A 9,817-nucleotide genomic window follows, 5' to 3' on the forward strand; every position below is an offset into this window, starting at 1 on the left:
CTGTTATTCCAGTCCTTCAGTATCTGAGGAACCTCTTGGTGAGGCCCCATCTGTTCCCAAAGGACCAGACTCTGCCAGGTGAGTCCAAATCTCCCCACATCGCCCCCCCGGCCCCCAGTCTTGGTTTATAAATCAAGTTCAATCTTTTGTCACAGAAGCCCCTAAATGCAATTTCATCCAGAAAATATGATAAACTGGTGGCAGTGGCTGTGCTGTCAGCTTGTCCCCTCTTGCTCCTGGTACTGGGGAGTACAGCCTTGCAGAGGGATGGAGGTGTGTGGATTCCCAGTGGGTCTGGCTCGGCTCCCCCACACAATCCCTCTGCAGCTCCGTCCTTCCCCAGGGTGCTGAGCACACCAGGATACCCCAAACAGCTCCTCCATGCCAGAGGGGATGGAGTCTTGCCCTGAAGCCCACCAGCTTCCCAGTGGCTCCCTTTCCAGAGGGGCACAGTGGTGCCTGCTCCAGCCCCAGAGTTGGTGTGGGATCCATGGGGAAGAACTCTGTGCTCCCATTCCCGGCTCTTCAACTCCGTCCAGCTTTCTCCCTGGTTTTGCTTCGAGCACCTTTATAACACAGTTCTATTGCCCAGAGCATGTTCATTGCTCCGTGTTGAAAAGCTAAAACCATGCTGAAAGAACTCCTCAACAAAAAGCCTCTTCTCAGGAAAAAAATTCTCATGCACTGATGTGTCCATCTACCCCAGCACCGGGATCCTTCCCACGCTGACCTCCAGCCCAGCCTGTGTTTAGGGAGGAAGAAGCTGAGACTGAGGCTGATTTTCTCTCATCTTTCCAGGTCCTGGAGGGATTTGTCCAGCACTGGGACAGCGCAGGGCTCTGGGCTCTCATCATGGTAGTATCATATCTGTGTTCTGTGCTTGCTGGTCATCAGTCCAACTCCCATTTTAGGACATATTTTCCCTGAAATGCTGCCTTACTTGGCCTTTCCCTCTGTGATTCCGGTGACATCACCCACCAGGAATCGGTTCCACAGCGGTCACCCGGCGAGACCCCGCCAGGGGGGAGTGGGGCCGTGGGGTCCCCTCCCGGAGGGACGTGGGGCCAGTGGGGCCGGAGCCGGGAGCAGCACGGACATGGTGGGGCGGGATTGGAGGGGGAGTCAAACCTCCCCATACAGGAGGTGCTGGATGCTCTGGCTCTGCTGCTGGCACGGGGGGAGGGAGCCTCCTCCTGCCCAGGCACTGGTGCTCATTTAAAGGCCGTGTGCCCCAGGTCACCCCCTGAGCCCCCCCACGTGTCCATGTCTCACACGGGGTGTCACAGCACACACATGGAGTGTCACAGCACACACAGCACACATGGAGTGTCACAGCACACACAGCACACACAGGGTGTCACAGCACACACGGAGTGTCACAGCACACACAGGGTGTCACAGCACACACAGCACACACAGGGTGTCACAGCACACACATGGAGTGTCACAGCACACACAGCACACACAGCACACACAGGGTGTCACAGCACACACAGCACACACAGGATGTCACAGCACACACAGCACACACAGGGTGTCACAGCACACACAGGGTGTCACAGCACACACAGCACACACAGGGTGTCACAGCACACACAGGGTGTCACAGCACACACAGCACACACAGGGTGTCACAGCACACACAGGGTGTCACAGCACACACAGCACACACAGGGTGTCACAGCACACACAGGGTGTCACAGCACACACAGCACACACGGAGTGTCACAGCACACACAGCACACACATGGAGTGTCACAGCACACACAGCACACACAGGGTGTCACAGCACACACAGCACACACATGGAGTGTCACAGCACACACAGCACACACAGGGTGTCACAGCACACCTGGAGCACACACAGGATGTCACAGCACACACAGGGTGTCACAGCACACACAGGGTGTCACAGCACACACAGCACACACAGGGTGTCACAGCACACACAGCACACACAGGGTGTCACAGCACACACAGCACACACAGGGTGTCACAGCACACACAGGGTGTCACAGCACACACAGCACACACAGGGTGTCACAGCACACACAGGGTGTCACAGCACACACAGGGTGTCACAGCACACACAGCACACACAGGGTGTCACAGCACACACAGGGTGTCACAGCACACACAGCACACACAGGGTGTCACAGCACACCTGGAGCACACACAGGGTGTCACAGCACACACAGGGTGTCACAGCACACACAGGGTGTCACAGCACACACAGCACACACATGGAGTGTCACAGCACACACAGCACACACGGGGTGTCACAGCACACCTGGAGCACGGGGACCTCTGAGCGCTGCTGCTGGCTCGGGTGCTGAGGCAGCTGTGTCCAAACTGAACACTGGGCCTGAGGAACATGTGACAGTGACACAAGTGTCTCAGTTGTCCCTTATTTACCCCTGGGAACTGGTGGAGAGCTGCCAAAGTCCTGCCCCAGCACCAGCGGGACTTCTCTCCATGTGCTCCTGTTCCAGCTCCAAGAGCACACTGGGGTGTCTCAGCTGGGATGACGTGGGAGAACCAGCCCATTTCCCTGGGATGCTTTGGGACAACCAGCTTTATTTCCCCTCTCTGGAACTTTTTCTTCTTGCCATGAGAGAAATTCACAGTCCAACTCATCTCCTTTTGGCCGAAACCCCACTATAAAAACCCTCTGTGCCAAAAGCTAATTAGAAATAGAAAGATTAATTTTGAAAAATGAGATGAAGGGGAATATTTCTGGGTTAGGGATATTTCCTGATCGCGTGAACCCAAACAAAAAAAAAACAAACCTAGCCTACTAATGACTTCTCAGAGATAAATCAATTTATTTTGCTAAATTTAAGAATGAATCTGAGTGATTTTATTACCATAAGTAGTGCTGCCAGCTTGTGCTACTGGTATGTTTGGAGATAGAATGACTGAGGACTGTTGAGTTTGGGATGTCTATCAGCTGGAACAGGACAGCTGGAGCCATGGTCCCACATTTTCCTGTGTAAGCTGCTCTGACTGTTTATGATGAGAATTCATTCATAATGAGAGAAGAATTAATTTATAATTTTAAATATTATTTTAATATATCATTTTCTATATTATTTTTATTTCTAATTTTCTATGCTATTTATAATGCTAAAAATAATTTTTAAAAATCTTTATTTGAGGCAATATTCATGAAGCAGCAGGAGGAACTGTGATAATCCCTTTGATAACTCCATGGGGGTTGGAGTCCCTTTGACTTCTTCCATCTATTTTTGACATGGAACCACTCAGATGGTGAAGACATCAGCTGGCCATGCTGATTCTGCTCTACAGAAAGTGAAGAAATGTCTCTCCTATGTGGAAAGGGAAGGAATCAAGCCCTTACAGGTGACTGCAAGGGTACACTAATTGTTCAGGCACTAAGAACACGTGAATTTAATTTTAGGATTAAGGAGCAAAATCTAGGGAGGCTCTGAGACAAATCTGAGACCATGTGAGAACTGCAGTTAATTGAAGTGTTTCAGCTGCACAGTTTTCTTAACGGTTTGAAATTTGTTTTCCCAGAACTGGGATGTCTCTTGGAGAGCTGATTGGGGTTCATGCACATCACTTTGTACTTGATACTTCACAACTAGCTGAGACTTTGCATCCAGCTGCAGTTAAATCAGTGCCAGGATACCTGGGTTACTGGCAGTGCTCTATTTTTACAGGGGGGTTCTGCTCGTTCTCTTCCTTTCCAGGTCTCCACTGGCTTTTTCCCAGCGGAACAAGCTGTTGGCAGTGCTGACAGACGTAATCCCGCTGAGAACCCCAGTTGTCCAGCACCCCAGCCCGGTGCTGCTGTGGGGCTGAGCTGTGGCTGTGCCCCAGGGCCCAGCTGGCAGCAGGCCCAGCACTGCAGCTGCTGAATGAGCTGGGTTTGAGTTGGGATTTTAAAGCTGTGCAAAGAGCCGATGGATTCCACTGCCCCACTCGCCTGGCCAGGAAAACTCTCTTGTCTCTTTTCTACAGCCTTTGCTAGAAATGGGTCTCACCACCTTGCCCGGATGCCCTGTGCCTGTTCCTCACAACCGGGCACAGAGTGAGGAGCCCGTGCTGGGAGGGATGTGGGGTGAAATGGGGCAAAACCTCCCCAGCAGGAGCCCAGCCTGCAGGACCTGAATGCTGCTGATGTGCTCACCCTGGAGCTCTGAGTGCCCACACCACAGCTCCGAGTGCCCACACTGCAGCTCCAGCCATCATCCAGAGCGGGAAAAGGGCTTTCCCAGGAAGCAGTTTCCATCCCAATGCAACTTCAGAAGGTGAGTTGTGCCAGACCTGGGGTAAGAAGGCACACACAGCAGGTGTGGCTGGTTTTTATTGCATTGCACTTTTCCTTTGCATGACTTCTCTCCCCTCACACTGACGTGACCCCCGGGGTGCTGCTGAGCCCCAGCGGGGCCGAGGGCATGGAATGCCAAGGTGCCCGTGGAGCTGAGGGCACAGCACCTCAGCCTGGGGTGGGCACTGCCACGTGCAGCTGAGTTATTGCTGAGCCAGATGGTTCATGATGGGCTCAGGGAATTCCCGGGAAACGCTCAGCGACAGACACTGTCTCTGCACGTGGACTCCAACAGCCCAGCGAGACACAGGCCAGCTCACAGGCCAGCAAATAAAGGGCTCTTTTATAAGAGAAACCCATTAATGCTTTGCCAAGACCTTCCCTCGAGACTGCCTAAATAAATTTCCTCTGATTGACAGCGCATGCAACCCAGCCCCGTGAGTGAGAGGGGGCTCAGAGCCCTCAGCTGGGAGGGACCCGCCTACCAGGAGTGCAGCTCCGAGTTCACACAGAGAAGAAAGGTCATTTTTCAAATCCAAGGAAAACTTGATGCAGAGATTTTTCTTTTCTGGTGATTTTATGGGGATTGAACAGTCGCATACTCTGGGAATCTCCAAATTGATAGAGTGGTCTTTAATTAACTACTCTTGCTAAACTGACTGTGCCTAATGTTGAGGGGGTTTTGCAAATTCCCTGGGGTTTGGGATGGACCTTCCTGCAGCTGGAAGAGCATAGGGTTGTGACAGGCAACTTTGGTGGTGCTGCTGCATCAGGGGAGAGGAGGGACCATAGAATCATAGAATTCCAGAATGGTTTGGGTTGGAAGGGACATTAAATACCATCTCGTTCCATCTCCCTGCCATGGGCAGGGACACCTCCCACTATCCCAGGTTGCTTAGGGGATGGCACATTGGGTTGTTTGGGGGTGCAGCAGCTGCCCTGCATCCCATGGGCACAGAACCTTTGCTCCCCCACGCAGGAGGGAGGCTCGTCCCTGTCCCTCCCAGTCCTGTGCTGGGCTGTGTCCCAGCAGGTCCTGGGCAGGGGCTGTGGCTGGGGTTCGTGTTGGCCTCAGGGAATATCCCAAGGGCTGGTTTGTCGTACGTCATGTAAGGTGCTTGCATGGCCTTAAATGGGAATGATGTGGAGTTACACCCCCTTTCTTGAGGGGAAAAAAGCCAAACAGCCTCTCTGTGCTTCCTGCTGCCCTTGCAGACATGCACAGGCCACAAAGCCAAATTAAACATTTTGCTTCTCAGTCTGTAATTCCCCAGCCATTCCTGCAGCCGCAGGGGCCACGCAGCCACAGCTGGATGGGCTGGGCTGGGACAGACACAGCTGCCCTGTGCTCGAGTTCCTTTTTCCAGGGGTGTTTCCAGGCCTTGTGACGCCAAACCCGGCTCCTGGTCGAGTGCCAAGAGAGTGCCGTGGAGGGGGAGCAGCCCAGCGAGGGGACAGGACCCAGACTGGGGGACAGGGGGACAGCGTGGCCCCTGCCCTGTGACTGCCCTGTGACAGCTCTGTGCCAGCCAACAAACCTGCCCTGTGCCAGCCAACAAACCTGCCCTGTGCCACAGGGAATGTGGCCGGAGCTCGTGGGCTGCTGGAGCTCTGAGGCTTTGGGAAAACCCTCCTCTTCTCCTCCAGACTCACACCCAGGCTCCTCTCCTCAGGCACACAAGGGAGTCCAGCCTGATTTCACTCTGTTATCAGGACTGATACACCTTGATCACCACATTCAGACTTTTCCAGCCTTTTTCATAGTGTGCTACTGTGGGGAATGCCAGACTGACCTGAGCTGAACAGCTGAGGCTTTCCTTACCCTCCTGGAAGCCAGCACTGCCTGAGGGCCAGCAGAGCGCCATGAATATTCAGAGCACAGCTCCCAGCCTCAGGCTCCTTCTTTACTTTCCAGAGAGAAAAAACCCAATATTTGCAGAGCCTCTTTCCTAATATTTTGTCTGACCAGCTTAATTGTTTTTCTTCCCAGCCCTCAGTCGTGCCCGTTCCTGCAGCCCCTGCTCAGGCAGTGCTCGCACAGATCCTGGTGTGAGCTCTGCTGAGCTCCCGGGTGCCGGTGCCAGCCCCGAGCCCCGAGCCAGGCAGTGCCTCGCAGGCTGGCAGGGGCTGGGGCACAGCCAGGGCGCCCAGCTGAGCTCAGGACCGCGGGTTATATTTTAACACTGTCCAAACACTGACTGCCCGCAGGATGTGGAGGTGTTTCCTTGGCACAGCAGCATCCGGAACACCAGCGGCCGCCGCCAGCTGCTGGAGCTCTGTGACACCTCTTTAAACGCAGGACTTGGCTGTAAACTCTCCGAAAGAAAAGGTGGGAGAGAGCAGGCAGGACAGCCCCCGGGACAGAGGTGATTTTACGAGACCAGGTCTCTTCCTGAGGGCTTCCACGGCCACTCCTCAGACCCCCTGTCACAGGGTGAGCTGGCCCCGGGGCTGACACAGGGCAGCTCTCGGGGTCTGCCCTTGCATCAGTCCTTCCTTGGAGCCGCACTAAATGTATTTCCCCTTGTTCCTGGAAGCTGCTTAACCAACTACAGGGGTTATTTGAACACTATCCATTGCGACTTCTACAGAAGGTTCTTCACTTCCCAGGCAGACAAAACTGGTGCCCTTCACCTCTCTTTATCAGAGTCATGGAATGGTTTGGGTTGGACAGGACCCTGGAGATCACTCCAAACTCCTGCCATGGGCAGGAACACCCACTTACTTTATTACAACTCCCTGCAGTGCACGGACATGCAAGAACATCAATCATTCCTGCAGGGAAGCACTGTGGGGTGAGCCCTGAGCCTCGGGGCTGCTGGGAATCCTCACCTGCATCAGCCCCTGGAGTCAGGCAACAATCCACAAACCCCTCTCTGTGGAGAGGTTTATTTATTTGGTGATGTGGGGAGTTAAAAAGTAACTAAAAGCTCAGATTAGATTATAGAGACATAATTAACCTGACTTTTTACAGAATAACACAGCCAGACAAGCTTTCTTTAGCTCAGCCTAAAGCAGCAGCAGCTGCAGGTCTCTGGAAGAGTTTCCACTGAAACACACCAACACTTCTTGAATACTTGTTTTTTCTTCTCTAAATTTTTCTCTCAGGGTCTTTAAAGCAAGTTTTATTGTAGTGTTTATATAGCCACCTCACTCTGCCTTTGGTTTATGTTTTTCTCACCTGCAGCCACTGAATTTTGAGGTTTATTAGTTATAAGTATCTGAAATTACATACTTTTAAGAATTGACTGCACTAATAAAACCCCTTAAAAGTTTCTCTTTAAGGCAATTGTCCTCCACCTGGGGATCAGGTTCTTACTGTTACACCCAGGATCAGCAGCTTCTCTGTGGCTGTTTGTTACCACTGGGGTAAATAAGAAGAATCCATCAATTCCAGTAAGTCAGGACTGAGTCAATTAATTGCAGAGGTACCCAAGCAAACAGGGTTTTTTGGAAATAAAAGGTAAAGGGGAATATTGATCACTGTTCTTACCTGGAATGGTGCAAAACAGCCCAATCACTATCAGTGCCAACCTTCACCCCTGGGGCTCTGCTCTCAAAGCCATGCACTGCAGGGAAAGGCCAGACATGTAATTTTGCCCCTCTTTTAAGGATTCTCCTACCTTTCCTGCACAGTCCCAGAAGCACAGGGGGTACAGAACTGGCCTCAGGCTCCTCACACCATCTGTGCCCCCAGATCCTATCTCCCATACACTGACCCTGAGGACAGGGCTCCTTCCACACGGGTCCAGGGCCCATAAATACATAAATCTCAGTGCCCAGGTGTTTTCCATAGATCAGGGAAACCTGTTAAATGCCTCCCAACCTCCCTCCTTTCTGTCTCTGTCTGGAGAGACCTGTGCAGGGCAGTGGTGGGAGGGAGCCTTGCTGTGAGATGCCAACCAGCTTCCTCTGGTGGGTTCATGGACCCCTGGCCTTGGAGTGGCAGCTCTTTCACAGTGAGTTACTGTCCCCCTGTCACCAGGAATTTAATTTCAAGTTTTATGGTTTGCCTTGGCCTGGATATTACAAATATATACTGACCCAGCAGCCACTGAAGGGCTCTCTCTGGGGTGTGTGACAGCATCACTCCAGCCACTGCTCATCTCCCAGTGGTTTTCCTCCCCACCTCAGCAGGTCAGGCTCCCTGTGCTCATGTGCAGGGCACAGCAATGTCCCTACAGCCAGGGCCACCCCCTCCTCTGGTCCCAGCAATGTCCCTACAGCCAGGGCCACCCCCTCCTCTGGTCCCAGCAATGTCCCTACAGCCAGGGCCACCCCCTCCTCTGGTCCCAGGGGACACCTGGCCCTGGGTGGGGATGATCCAAGTGTTGAAGGGGATGCTGTGGAGAGGGGGGGATAATCCCAGTGCTGGGGGGGATGCTGTGGGGAACCCAAGAGGAGGAAGGTGACCTGCACAGAGCTGCTGTCCTTAAACAGCCTCTGCCTCTCCACTGGTGAAATCTTCCACATCACAGACAGACAGGCCCTTCTGCTGCTTCAAGTATTTCTTAAAAAAAAGTGGACCACAAATAAGACAGCACTGCAAATATTTGCAGACTCAGAGCAGTTAAGCTCTGAAAAACTTCAGTTTGCAAAACTTTGCTGAAATGTGGTTTCTGCCCAGCCAATGTTATTTCTCTCTGTGGGGAGGCTCTGCCCTCCCTCTCTCCCACCCTGTCACCTGGGGGAGCAGGTGAAGAACTTTTGCATCCAGAAATACTTTATTTAAAGCTTTAGGAACATTTTCCTGTATTGTCAGTCATGTTTAGAACAACTCCACAGAACCTGTGAGTTCGAACTGGAGCTGATTGTTCATCAGGAGGCACCAAGTCCGTGTGCTCGCCCCCCTGGCCATCGATGGGACGTGAAGGGTTTGTCCTTTGCAGCCCCACAAGTTGGAACACTGCAGTCACTTCCTGAGGCACGTGGGGCTGAACTGACTGCTGGACAATTTATCCCTCTGCTTTCATGGAAGAGCTGGATCAGTAACAAATCCCACGAGGTGAGAAGCTCAGCTCACCAGCTCAGCTCTCATGGACTGCCCCGACCGGCACTGTCTGTGTGGGACCCACACATCCCCCACGTGCTGCTTGTGGCTCTGTGGGGGAGCACCACATCCCTGTAAATTCGATTTTCCTGAACCCCAGAGCCCCTCACCTGCCTCCAGGAGCTGCTGCCTCCGCTTTGGGTGATAAAACACAGTGAATGTCCTCACTGGGGCGAGGATCTTCTCATGCCTGCACTGAATTTCAGTCCTTAAATCAACATTAAAGACTGCCATATGTTTTGAGCTGTTAGATGCATTAATTTCATGCTTTTGCTCCAGACACTGGAGAGGCACAGGATTTTGTTTAGCTGTTTAATTGCAGTACATTTTTTAGCAGACAGTATTTTATGAGCTGCAGAAATACCTGCAAGGCTTTAGCAGGTGCCAGCAGTGCCATAAGCCTGAAGCAAGTGTGTGCTGGAAAAGGGACTTCAGAGAAGAATTACAATTTCTAGATCACAAAATCAAAA

At 52.5% G+C, this 9,817-nt stretch overlaps 1 protein-coding gene across 1 annotated transcript in view; it reads left to right on the forward strand.

Annotated features, from left to right (window-relative positions):
- SRGAP3 (SLIT-ROBO Rho GTPase activating protein 3) overlaps positions 1-9,817 on the forward strand; it is a 575,259-nt gene that overhangs the window by 203,249 nt on the left and 362,193 nt on the right. The gene's annotated exons all lie outside the window — the stretch shown is intronic.

This window comes from Pseudopipra pipra, chromosome 11 (genome assembly GCF_036250125.1).
Source record: "Pseudopipra pipra isolate bDixPip1 chromosome 11, bDixPip1.hap1, whole genome shotgun sequence".
In the NCBI taxonomy this organism is placed as follows: domain Eukaryota; kingdom Metazoa; phylum Chordata; class Aves; order Passeriformes; family Pipridae; genus Pseudopipra; species Pseudopipra pipra.